General features: G+C 44.9%; 1 protein-coding gene and 1 pseudogene across 1 annotated transcript in view; one reads left to right on the forward strand and one right to left on the reverse strand.

Moving 5' to 3' along the window:
* Positions 1 to 10,959: 10,959 nt before the first annotated feature.
* On the reverse strand, positions 10,960 to 12,483 carry LOC105517478 (annotated as a pseudogene).
* SATB2 (SATB homeobox 2) overlaps positions 11,053 to 12,858 on the forward strand; it is a 203,782-nt gene continuing 201,976 nt past the window's right edge. The window contains exon 1 of the mRNA XM_011949970.1: positions 11,053 to 11,305. The gene's annotated coding sequence lies outside the window, so the exon portion shown is untranslated. The remainder of the gene's footprint in view (positions 11,306 to 12,858) is intronic.

Consider the following 12,858-nt stretch of genomic DNA (forward strand, 5'->3'; position numbering starts at 1 on the left):
ATGAGAGCTACTCTTAATGTAAGTGGTGTTATGTATTTCTGAAGATCTATCCACCTCACTTTTCACCACACCAAAAAAATGCATTGCCTAGAAAAGTATCTTCTCTTTAAACAGTTTGGTTATTTGTTGTGATTCAAAAGTAATGTAGAGGCTGGGCACAGTGGCTCACGCCTGTAATCCCAGCACTTTGAGAGACCGAGGCAGGAGGATCACCTGAGGTCAGGAGTTCGAGACCAGCTTGGCCAACACGGCGAAACCCCATCTCTATAAAAATACAAAAATTAGCCGGGTATGGTGGCACATGCCTGTAGTCCCAGCTACTCGGGGAGGCTGAGGCAGGAGAATTGGCTTGAACCCAGGAGGCAGAAGTTGCAGAGAGCCGAGATCGCATCACTGCACACTCCAGCCTGGGTGACAGAGTGAGACTCCATCTCAAAAAAAAAAAAAGATAATTTAGAGGCAGAGAAGTTGCTGGTGGTTATAGAGAGCGATCCCCTTCTTCTGCTCCTTTTCCCTTTCCTAGGACTGAAAATATCCACAGAAGTGATAAAAACATATAGCTGTTTTGTAGGAGGGGAGGGAAAGAGCAAGAAAGTTGCTACCTCAGGCTCCTTGGTTCTGCTTTAGTTTATAATAGCCCAGTTGGCTGAAGTGGGACAAGGGTTCCCAGCATGGCATCTCACCTTAAGCTGCCAAAGAGTATGATAAAGAATTGCTAGTGCAAAACAGAGCTGGAAAATGAGTGCGAGAAGCATGAAGCAACTGAGAAAAGTGATTTGCTGGTGGAGATGGAGAGAGCAAACATTGAAGTGCTGTGGTGAATTATGAAATGTGGATGCTGTTTTGACCATATGGGGGTTACATTCTCTTCCCTGAAGGAGATGACTATCCAGCATATAGCTAACCCAGGAGCACCCTCTACACTTCCTCAGTTTGTAAAGACTTCAGGAGGTCACTCCAAGAGTCTGAATCTATGAAAGTGTTTCTGAAAAGCTGAAAAACAGTTTCCAGAATCGCTCATGCAGATAGTAATTTCTAGAACTTTAGTACTCTCTTGACCCACTTTGGGAATATTTTACTGGGATCAGAACAGTTTCTGAGACAGTAGGTAATTCAGGCTCTGAAAGAAAACAAATGGAAGAGGTAAACCCAGGCAAAGATTCTGATTGCTATGCCCAGGGGTAAGGACTCCAAAAGGCTGGGAGGACTCTGTGCAATGCAGTTATCAGAAGAGAATGCCTGGTGGTGCCGTCCTCTTGAAGATCTCTCAGATCCAGCCTTTCCTTCCTGTTCCCACTGCTACTGGGCCTGGCTCTCAGGATTCTCACAGGCTTATCTTGCTGCCTATCTTGCTGGTAACTTGTCTCCTTGCCACTCACCTTTTGTTCCTCAAAGCTGCATATTATTGCCACAATAATTCCTCAAATCCTTTTCATTGTGAGCCGTCTTTACTTCAGAATGCACCAAGTAGAGTTACTAAAGTTGTATTATATTCCTTTTTTCATTTTTTGTTGGAGCTGATGTTTTTATTTTTCTTACTGTATTAAATGCTTGTACAGTAAGTATGTATGACTTTTGGAAGAATGAAAAAATGAAGTCAGTTTTCAATGCCTCAAAATTTGGGGGATGGGAGACACAGTCAGGAGCTACTTTGGCTTTAGGTTCTTTTCTGACAAGTCTAAATGTTTTGGGCAGCATTTGAAGCCTCCATAAATAGTCCTACTCTAACTCTCAAATGTACTGTTCCCCAGCCCTTCAGCCTGGACTCTGAAGGAAAGCCTGCATAGTTTGCTTATAGCATCCAGCTTCTGCTCTTGTCAATCCTGGCCCTCACAGCTTACTTAAGTCACAGCCATTTTTCTGGATCTCACCTTTCTGGACCATATTAATTCTTTTTTTTTTTTTTTTTTTTTGAGACAGAGTCTTGCTCTGTTGCCCAACCTGGAGTACACTGGCATGTTCTCGGCTCCCTGCAACCTCCACCTCACAGGTTCAAAAGATTCTCCTGTCTCAGCCTCCTGAGTGGCTGGGATTACAAGTGCCTGCCACAATACCTTGATAATTTTTGTATTTTTAGTAGAGATGGGGTTTCACCATGTTGGCCAGGCTGGTCTTGAACTCCCGACCTCAAGTGATCTGCCTGCATGGGCCTCCCAAATTGCTGGGATTACAGGTGTGAGCCACCATGCCCAGTCTGGAGCATGTGAATTCTTAAGCTTATCTGTCATGTCTATGACATTTTACTTATGTCTGTACCACATCCCTTGGAAAATTGATTATGTCATTTTAGTTGTTGCCAACTATTTTACGGGTGTGATTCTTGTATCCTAAATAAATTCCAAGTTATTTGAGGACAAGGGTGAGATCTTGCAAATTCCCTGCTTTCTTCACACCATCTGGCATAGTTCTAAACATGTAATAGATATTCCATTGATAATTATACTTTGAGAACTTTATTTACATCTTTGCTATATGACTTAATATGTGTCAGACCACTGTGTCATCCTTCTCACAAATATTCGTAGGAAGATTTTATAGGGATGGTGATCATAAATACAGAGGAATAGAAAACTAATGGGGGGACTTGGGGTGTCAGCAACAAGCTGATTGTGTAACCTTGGGAAACACGAACTTTGCCCTGACTTGCCAATCAACCACTCTCCCTGTGACTCTTGTTGACTATTCTCATCCCTGCTCCATCTTTTGTCCTTAGCAAACTGTGAACCTCATTGTCTACACCAAGTTTCTTCCCTTATTATTGTGGACAGCTCTGTTCATTTGTCTTATTTTCATCAGCGTTGGAGGTACCTTTTTCTCCATGGAACAGGCTTCTTTCTTCCTTTCTTTCTTTCTTTCCCTCCTTCTTTCTTTCTTTCTTTCTTTTCTTTTTTTCTTTCTTTCTTTCTCTCTCTCTCTCTCTCTTTATTTCTTTCTTTCCTTTCTTTCCTTTCTTTCAACAGAGTTTTGCTCTTGTTTCCCAGGCTGGAGTGCAATGGCACAATCTTGGCTCACCACAACCTCTGCCTCCTGAGTTCAAGCAATTCTCCTGTCTCAGTCTCCCAAGTAGCTGGGATTACAGGCACATGCCACCACACCCAGCTAATCTGTATTTTTAGTAGAGACGGGGTTTCATCATATTGGTCGGGCTGGTCTTGAACTCCTGACTTCAGGTGACCCACCCACATTGGTCTCCCAAAGTGCTGGGATTGCTGGCTTGAGCCATGGTGCCCAGCCTCCCAAATTTCATCAGTGGGTTAGAAAGCCCACCTCCTCTATGGCCTGGACTTTCAAATATGCTAATTCTCTGCAATTGTCACTAAAAAATATGAACTTTTGTCATTGTACATATGGCTATAAAACCTCTGTTTAGTTTACTCATGTATTTTGTCCATTATCTGTGTGATCCAGCAGGATGTGATCCAAATAATAGTTGATCATAGATTGTAAACTGTGAGAGGGTGCAATGTTGTATTTTTTTAATGTGCCTAGGGCAGCTCCTGGCTGGCAAAGGTATTTCAAAATGATTGCTAAATGGTGCCTTTAGAAAACGCCATGAACTTAAAAACCCATCTCTGACTTCTCACTGTTATGCTAATGACAGAACTAGATAGAAAGAAAGTATGAGTAGCTCTGATCTTAGTTAAGCCCCATTCCTGATTAGCAGTGTGACCTTGTGCTAATTATCTAACCTCTCTAAACTCACTTTTAGAAGGAAAATGTGGATAATAATAGTACCTAACTCATAGTATTGTTGTGAGGATTAAGTGAGATAACACATGTAAAGTGCCTAGAAAAATTCATAGCTATCACTTTTGTAGTTGTTTTTATTATTTCTTAAGATAAAAGACAAGCTGGGTGGGGTGGTTCATGTCTGTTATCCCAACACTTTGGGAGGCTGAAGCGGGCAGATCACTTGAGGTCAGGAGTTCGAGACCAGCGTGGCCAACATGGTGAAACCCCGTCTCTACTAAAAATACAAAAATTAGCCGGGCATGGTGGTGGGTGCCTGTAATCCCGCATGGTGGTGGGTGCCTGTAATCCCAGCTACTTGGGAGGCTGAGGCAGGAGAATCGCTTGAACCCGGGAGGCAGAGGTTGCAGTGAACCAAGACAGCACCACTGCACTCTAGCCTAGGTGACAAAGTGAGACTCTGTCTCAAAAAAAAAAAAAAAAAAAGATAAAAGACAGCTGAGTAATAAATGAATAAACCAGTAGCTTCTCAGTATAGCTGTTGAATTAAATGGGATCTGTGAGGTCTCTAATATCAGCAGAAGCCTGAACCTTTCAGTCAATTCAGTTGGGTGGCTATTATCCTGAGCCATCCCCTTTTTCTGTCCTGTCTCCCTTTCCTAGGACGGAAAATATCCACGAACGTGATAAAAATGAATGGCTGTTTTGTAGGAGGGGAGGGAAAGAGCAAGAAAGTTGCTACCTCAGGCTCCTTGGTTCTGCTTTGGTTTATAACAGCCCAGTTGGCTGAAGTGGGACAAGGGTTCCCAGCATAGCATCTCCCCTTAAGCTGCCAAAGAGTATTGATTGCTAAAAGGCAATCAATTTTTGTTTGGTTTGTGGGAGGGAACACAGTCTGCAAGGTCACTGACATTTTATTGTCGGAATGTTTCAAACCAATGTCAATGTGGAGGCAGAGTTCACAAAGAACACAACATTGAATCAAAGAGAAAACCAGACAGAGCAGCATCTTGAGTGCTTTTCTTCTGACCTTCTCTTTTTGGGCCTGACAACTCTTTGCATTTTAATAATTTACCTCTCAAGTCAAAGGCAGTGGTAGGCCTGCTGACGGAAGATTTGACTTAGTGTGTGGACTTTGAGAAATCATCTGAAAAGAGACACGGAGGACGGAGGCAGTGGGCCTTTAGCTGTTACTTCCTACAATCTGTTTTGCTTTTGTGAAAAGTTGGAGGGGCAGCTCTTTTGAGTCTTCATGCAGAACCGCCTGGATTTTCATGTGGTCTTGCAGGTAAGTGGACAGAATGAGTTGGTGTTGTCATTCCTGGACGTCTCAGCTTTGTCACTGCTGCCTCCTGGGGCTACTTGTGCTCTCAGTGCAGCAAAAAGAACACAGCACAGAGAAAAAGCTGACCACAGTAAGAACAGCATAGGAATTTATAAACTGGATGGAGAATATTGCCCAATTCAACAAGGTGAAACCAGTTTCTTTCATAAAATCACATCATTGTAGAGAAAGACAAATGACAATGTCTTACTACTTTGTCAACACCAAACAAAACACTATTAGCCACTGTGCAAGTTTAATTCTGAAGACAGAGGTGTTTCTCAGAGTAAGCCTGGGATCTTTTCACCCATTTGGTACAACGCCATTTGTTTCTGAATGAAAGACTAGAGAACACAGTTTCTCTGAGTCTCTTTTTCTCTTCTCTGACCTTGATAATTTCACATCTCTGGGACTGTATGATGAAAAGTTCTACTTGCCCAATCACAGCCTTCTATGAAAGACTTTGAAATGGCCTCTCAGCCTGTAGTCCTGGTAATGTTGGCTCACCTTACCCAGCTGAGGAGCCTCTGGTGTACAGGAAGATAGGGTGCCATACAGCTAAAGAAAAAGTACCAGTGAGATGCTTAATAAAATCCAGAGACAATTCATTGCTAGTGAAGTAACAGGGTTGTTTGAGTGATTTTGTCTAAAAGAAAATGGATCAAAGAGAACAATGTGACTCAATCTTCACCTCCTTGTTCAAAGCCAGTAATTTGCAGTGTAAATTGAGTCAACTGGATCAGCAATTCCCACACCACAATAATATACTGAACATTTTACTGAACACTTTCTGAGTTTTTACTATGTTCCGGGAACTGTTCTAAACAACTTACAGGTAACATTTCATTTAATCCTCACAGTTTTCTGAGATACCTATTGGTGTAATACCTATTTAACAGATTTAAAAAATGAGGCTCAGAGAGTCTCAAGCTGATCTCTGCAAGTTTACACAGCTAGTAAATGGCAAAGACAGAATTAACTTACTCTGTAGGTTTAAAATTCTAAAGCATAATTTGTTTCCTTCAATATTTACAGAAATTTTAATCTTTAATAGTCATTGCGGAAGATGGATACTATTGTGTAAATAATTGTTTTTTGTTTGTTTGTTTGTTTTGAGACAGAGTCTCGCTCTGTCACCCAGGCTGGAGTGCAGTGGCATGATCTTGGCTCACTGCAACCTCTGTCTCCTGGGTAAAGTGATTCTCATGCCTCAGCCTCCCAAGTAGCTGGGATTACAGGCATATGCTACTACACCCGGCTAATTTTGTATTTTTAGTGGAGATGGGGTCTCACCAGGCTGGTCTGAAACTTCTGGCCTCAAGTGATCCTCCTACCTTGGCCTCCCAAAGTGCTGGGATTATACGTATGAGCCACTGCACCCGGCCTAAATAAAAGCAGTCTTTTAAAAAGAGAATCATTTCTTTCATCAGCTCCACATAACCTTCTTAAAAGTGATCGTAATTCTTCTTTCTCCATCACACTTCCCTATCCAACATTTTCAACACCAGCCTGAGAAGGGAGGATTGGGCAGTGGAGAGGGGCTGGGGAGGGATGTATGGGGAGTAGGTAGGCAGTGTTTCAGATCCTTCTTCCAGGGCATTCTCCATCTAGTTTCACCTGGGATAGCGAGAGCCTGCAATCCAGGCTCAAGAGTGGGAAAAATGAACCATATGCTCTCAGGAGGGGAGAACCTCTCTTCACCATACCCTTCCCCCTACTCCAGCACACACAGGCATAGAAAAGTCAAGCATTGTTGGTGAGCAAGGATTTCCTTTTTTTCTTTTTTTGAATTGAGATGAAATTTCACTCTTGGTGCCCAGGCTGGAGTGCAATGGTGTGATCTTGACTCACTGCAACCTCTGCCTCCTGGGTTCAAGAGATTCTCCCAAGTGGCTGGGATTACAGTCACCTGCCACTACGCCTGGCTAATTTTTTGTATTTTTAGTAGAGATGGGGTTTCACTAGGTTGACCAGACTGTTCTCGAACTCCTGACCTTAGGTGATCCACCCGCCTCAGCTTCCCAAAGTGCTAGAGTTACAGGCATGAACCACCACACCTGGCTGAGCAGAGATTTTCTAAATGATGGTGCTAAGCCTAGAGGATTGAGATAAATGAATAGAAAGCTTGGAAGACAAAAATATTCCATTCTTCTTGAAGTGGGGAAAGGGAGCGGGAAAAACAAAGTAGCTAGCATGCAATTGTGTTTCAAATGTGTTATGGTAAATCTTCGCTGGTACTCAAGGCAGCTCACCCATACAAGGGAGAGGAAGTCCAAGGTTTGTTTTTATTCATATATTTTCAGCTCCACTGTAGATACTGTTGTGTATGGTAATTCCTAGGCAGAATGTGGAGTTCCTCTGGGTGGTTTAGTTGGCATTTATAACAGGACTTGGATTAAACGTCTTTCTTCTCAAAAACTGGTTCAGTGATTGAGGCTGAAAGGAGCCCTGCTTTGAAACTCTCTCCTAAAAAACCTAAGACAATCACAGCAGCCTTACTTTCCTTATTGTCATGGGTCTGCTGTGAACCATCACAAGTTTAGCCCACAGGACACTCTCAGAGACCCCCCCGCTCCACCCAAGGTGGGAAGTCACACCAGTCCATGGACCACAGAAGACCCCTTGTGAGATTCCCAGCAAGTGTCAGTATTAGAGATATTACTGTGCTTATAGGACCCCAGAGCAGAGTTTATGGGGTCTTGAGTTTGAAAGCAACAGTACATACACCATTTCCTTTCCTGTGATGTTCCTCTTTTCCTCACGCTCCCCTTGTAGGTTAACTGAAAACCTGGTGCTTTTTGACTTCTAAAAGGCTGAAATTGGAAGAGTAAATAAAATGATAAGGAGAAGAAAAGGCAAGTTGATCAGCTGAGTGGCCTCAATATCATCTCGTTATGAATTTCTGTAAGCAATGCTTCTGAATTGTCAATTTTATCAGCCAAATGTAATTTTTGTGTGTCTGTGTGTGATAGAATAAGTATTGCACATCTCAGCCAGCCTATGCCTTTCATTCTTCTCCTCAATTCCCAAATGACTTTGAAGAAGGGAAATCAATAAATCAATTGGTACTTTGTCCAATACCCATTTCAATGACATCACAGCACCATTTGCTAAAGATTGGACACCAGTTACGGAAAAAGACTGAGACACTTTCATTTGATAATGTATCTCTGCCTTTGTGAACAAGAATACGAAAAGGAATAGTGAATTGACCTTGTAAATAGTAATTTTGGGGTTGATCCTATGAAAAAACAAAAAGGGGATAATTATAGAAAGGATGATAAAGTATCATTTAGGGAGGGATTGCATTGGGGAGTTATACCTGATATAAATGATGAATTGATGGGTGCTGACGAGTTGATGGGTGCATCACACCAACATGGCACAAGTATAGATATGTAACAAACCTGCACGTTATGCACATGTACCCTAGAACTTAAAGTATAATAAAAATAAAATAAAGTAAAATAAAAAAAAAGTATCATTTATATCCCAGGATGTATGATAAAGTCGGTATATTTTGGGCTTATCCTTTAATATTTCATTCAAAAAAAATTTTCCTATTTTTGCCAAATCAATTTTTTATTAGATTTTTTTCAAATCTTATTTTAGAAATTCCTGCCCATTGGTTCTTAAAAATGACACCAAAATGTAACACTTAAAAATCTATAAACAAACACTTAAAGACTAAGTTAGGTCTGGTTTTTGGAGAAAAAATACACAACTTGGAAGAATGCTTTTATAATACCAACAATCCCACCTTTTTCATTCTTTTGTTTGTATATTCGTTCATTTATCCACATATTTGCATGTAGCCAATATTCTTTGTTTTGCTTGGAGACAGGATCTCACTCTATCCCCTAGAATGGAGTGCAGCGGCACAATCTAATTGCAACCTCCCTGTTCAAGCGATTCTTCTGCCACAACCTCCCGAGTAGCTGGGATTGCAGGTGCCCCACACCACGCCTGGTTAATTTTTGTATTTTTGGCAGAGACAGAGATGGGGTTTCACCATGTTGGCCAGCTTGTCTTGAACTCCTGGCCTCAAGTGATCCACCTGCCTTGGCCTCCCAAAGTGCAGGGATTATAGGCGTGAGCCACTGTGCCCGGTCTCATGTATCCAACATTATTAAACAGGGATAAAACAATAAAATTGGCCAGGTCTGGCGGCTCATGCCTCTAATCCCAGCACTTTGGGAGGCCGAGACGGGTAGATCACCTGAGGTCAGGAGTTTGAGACCAGCCTGGCCAATATGGTGAAACTTCATCTCTACTAAAAATACAAAAAGGAGCTGGGCATGGTGGCAGGCATCTGCAGTCCCAGCTACTTGGGAGGCTGAGGCAGGAGAAGCGCTTGAACCCGGGAGGCAGAGGTTGCAGTGAGCCAAGATAGCACCACTGCACTCCAGCCTGGGTGACAGAGTGACACTCCGTCTCAAACAAAAACAAAAACACACAAAAAAGCAATGAAACTATATTTTTCCAGTCTTTCCCCCAGATATGTCAATGTTATATGTAATGCCATTTCTAAGATTCAGCATCCCTTGGAAGCAACTGTTACACTCTTTTAAAGATCTTCCAGATTTTGCTATTATTACAATAGTGCTAAAGGAGTATGCCTAACTAAGAAGGCCAAAATATGTGGGAACATAATCACAATGATAATGAGTGCTCTGTAGTCAAACTTACTGGACTGAGAGTAAGAAGAGGAGAGTTCCAGTCTCAGCTCAGTCTTTCTCACCTGGAGTATGATTCCTTGCCTCTACTCAGTTCAAGCTCCTCACCAGTAAACTTTAGGTTTCCTTCCAAGTTTGAAATTCTTTGTTTTTATGATTCTCTTTCAAGAGGCCTTGATGACTTGGCATTAGGAGAGTTGTTATGAGTTGTGGGTCCCCAGCCAAAGATGGATTTGTGTATAAGGAGAGCCTTCAGTCTTTTATCTGTGGGAGTGTTGACCAGGAAGTCTCTGGCCGTTCAGCACAGGTGTACTGCCACACTGGGTGCAGTGGAGGGTCTGCAGATTCACAGTCTAACTGCTTTCCCTTTGACCTTGGCTTAGTCTTGTTCTCTAAACATTAGTCATACCTTAAAATGAAAGCCTTTAAACCCTTACTTAAGTCTATGGAGTCAGAAAAAGAGAGACTCTTTTGATGGCATTACTGCAGCAAAACCGGCAAGTGTCTTCTGAGCTCCTATTTTGTGCTGGGATCACCTAAAACTCTTGGAAATAAGTGACTTGGAAAATACAGTGAGAAGGGATTATGTCACCTAAAATATTAAAAGGGCTTAAAATTTGTGGAACTGAGACTAGTTCTAAACCACTGCTATACACATACATACACACATGTACATATTTATATATGGCATATACATATATATGGGCAAACACATGTAATGGATATATTATATATGGATATGGGCAAAGGAGGTGATCTCACCTACAAATTTTTCAACAATATTTGGACCTAGAGAATATAATTAGTTCTCCCCCAACTTCTTTGCTCTGCAACAACAGGGAATTAGGAGGGAGCTTGGCCCTGTGTTCCCTTCTCTGCTCACGGCGCCTTATCTGGAGGGCAGGTGAGGAGTCCTCCCGCGCTCTGCTGGGAGTCCCGGCCGTTGGCAGCAGGGCCCACCAGAGGCCAGAACACAAGCTGGCCTGGCGCCCGCGGCGGCTCCCCCTACTGGGAGTCCGGAGCAGCGCCGATGGCTTGGTCCCGGGTGGCACAACCGCTTCCCAGCCGCCCGCTCCACCGAGGCTCTGCAGGAGGGATCAGCAAGCTGCAGCCCGCCTGGCCTGACCGCGCAGAGCGGAAGCGCTCCGCGCGGGTAACAAGCATTTTCCAGCACAAGCAATTAGTTGCAAATAAACATCTGAAACGCCGGTTCTGTAAACCGAGTGCCCACCGTACACCTCTAAACGGGCGGGACCTTGGGGGTGGTAGGGGTGAGAATGATGGGAAAGATGCTGGGCCTGGGAAGGAGCCAGGGGTAGGGGTGGGGGCAGGGAGGCGCTCCATCAAGCGCTCCCCGAGTTCAGAGGCACTTAGGTTACCAATGGATCAGGGCTGATCTCAGGAGAGGTAAACGACCATCCTTGGAACACGGAGCCCTTCTTCCCTGCCCGGTATCTGCGCGTGCTTTGAGTAGTTCGCACAACCCACCCCAGCTCCGGATGCCCTGGGATACCCGGACCCGGGAGAGAGAGCGTCAGCGGGGCGCAGCCACTTTGCACTCGCCGATTCTGACACAACAGATAGTTAATTGGGGCCTTCGAAATCAAGGACTAAGGTGAGCAGAGGATTCCCCCAGCCTCTGGCTCTAGCCTTTGGAACCTCTCTCCCGCGTCTTGGGTCAGAGCAGCGTCCGCAGCAAAGTCCTTTGGGGTGAAAGACGCGGGTGCGAATTAGTTTCAAAGTGGAAGGTTGCTTACACGTGAGCGGGGTCGCCAGCTCTTTGAAGGGCGCACGGTGCGGAGGCTCCGGCAAGGATGCAATTCCGTGCGCGTGTTAGCGCAATGCGCACTCCGCTGGGCCCAAACAGTAATCAGTTCTGCCAAGTGGGTGCTGTCCAGGTTCCCACTGGTGTGGTGGGTAAGTCGGGAGCAGAATAATGGAGCGCATTACCTGGGAAGCCAAATTTGCAAAGCTTAACCCAGTCCTCCTCGGGGGCACTTCCTGTAGAATAAGCCGTTGGTGTATAGCAGCCATACACTTAACAAAGATGTGGGCATAAAAAATGATAGAAAATAATGGGGTGAAGGTTTGACCTGCCACCAGGCTTCTTGCCCTCGCCTGTTCCGCAGGCCGAGGTCAGTTTTGAATCAAGTGCAATACGCAGGGGGTGTCACCCGACCCTCTCCTGGCTCTGCTGAGGTCGTGATCCCTCTGACCCAAGCAGAAACCCTCCAGCTTCGGAGCAGCTCGGTACCTCCGTGCCCCAAGTTGGCATCCCCAGACCAAGCTCCAGGGAGTCGGAGGTAAAGGCAGGCCGACGCTCAGAGCGTCCCCAGCGTCTTCCTGGGGATCCTCCGTCAGGGGCTGCGACCTGTGTGCGGAAGAGTCGTCTCAGCCCTTTCCAGTATGGGGCTCTCAGGCATCAAGATTCCACGGGAGACTGTGACGACCTTCTCCAGCTGCCCACACTTTCTTGCCCAACTGGGCTGAACCCGATCACAGAGACTGGTGTCTTCCCAGCCACATACTCTTGATTCCCAGCCGGGTGACCAGCCCGGTCTAGAGAGTAAAGGAAGGGGGTAAAGGGGAGAGGAGGAAGGGATTCGTTTCCTGCCTGCTTTCTTCTTATCTCCGCCTTCTCAGAAGTTGGGCTGTTACAAAGAAAAACTTTCTAAGCTACTTCCCCATTTTTGTGGAAGGTGTTGTACACATCTCCCCTCCCCACAAATACACATACCTTTCTCTATCCCCTGCTCCTCCCACTTTCCGGAAAAGTGTAATAGGTGTGAACATCGACTAAGCCCAGTGTCTGTAGCACTGCAACAAGCTAAATGTGGGAAGGGGTTTCGCTAGTGTTTATTTCTGAAGTTGCTGATGTACTCGTGGCAAGGGAACTCGGCTTGTTGGCGAGTACGAAGCCAAGCCCGGGGCGCCTAGGCTGGGAACACCTCGCGCGAACTTGGTCCGGCCTCTAGGTCCCTGGCCTCGGGCCCTTAGGCTCTGCCGGGGGCCAGGATCAGGTTCCTGAGAAAACAGAAGAGTCAAACAAGTGATCTCGCTACTTTACCCTCCCTGTTGGCGAGTACGAAGCCAAGCCCGGGGCGCCTAGGCTGGGAACACCTCGCGCGAACTTGGTCCGGCCTCTAGGTCCCTGGCCTCGGGCCCTTA

Source organism: Colobus angolensis, unplaced genomic scaffold (genome assembly GCF_000951035.1).
Source record: "Colobus angolensis palliatus isolate OR3802 unplaced genomic scaffold, Cang.pa_1.0 Scaffold30, whole genome shotgun sequence".
NCBI lineage: Eukaryota > Metazoa > Chordata > Mammalia > Primates > Cercopithecidae > Colobus > Colobus angolensis.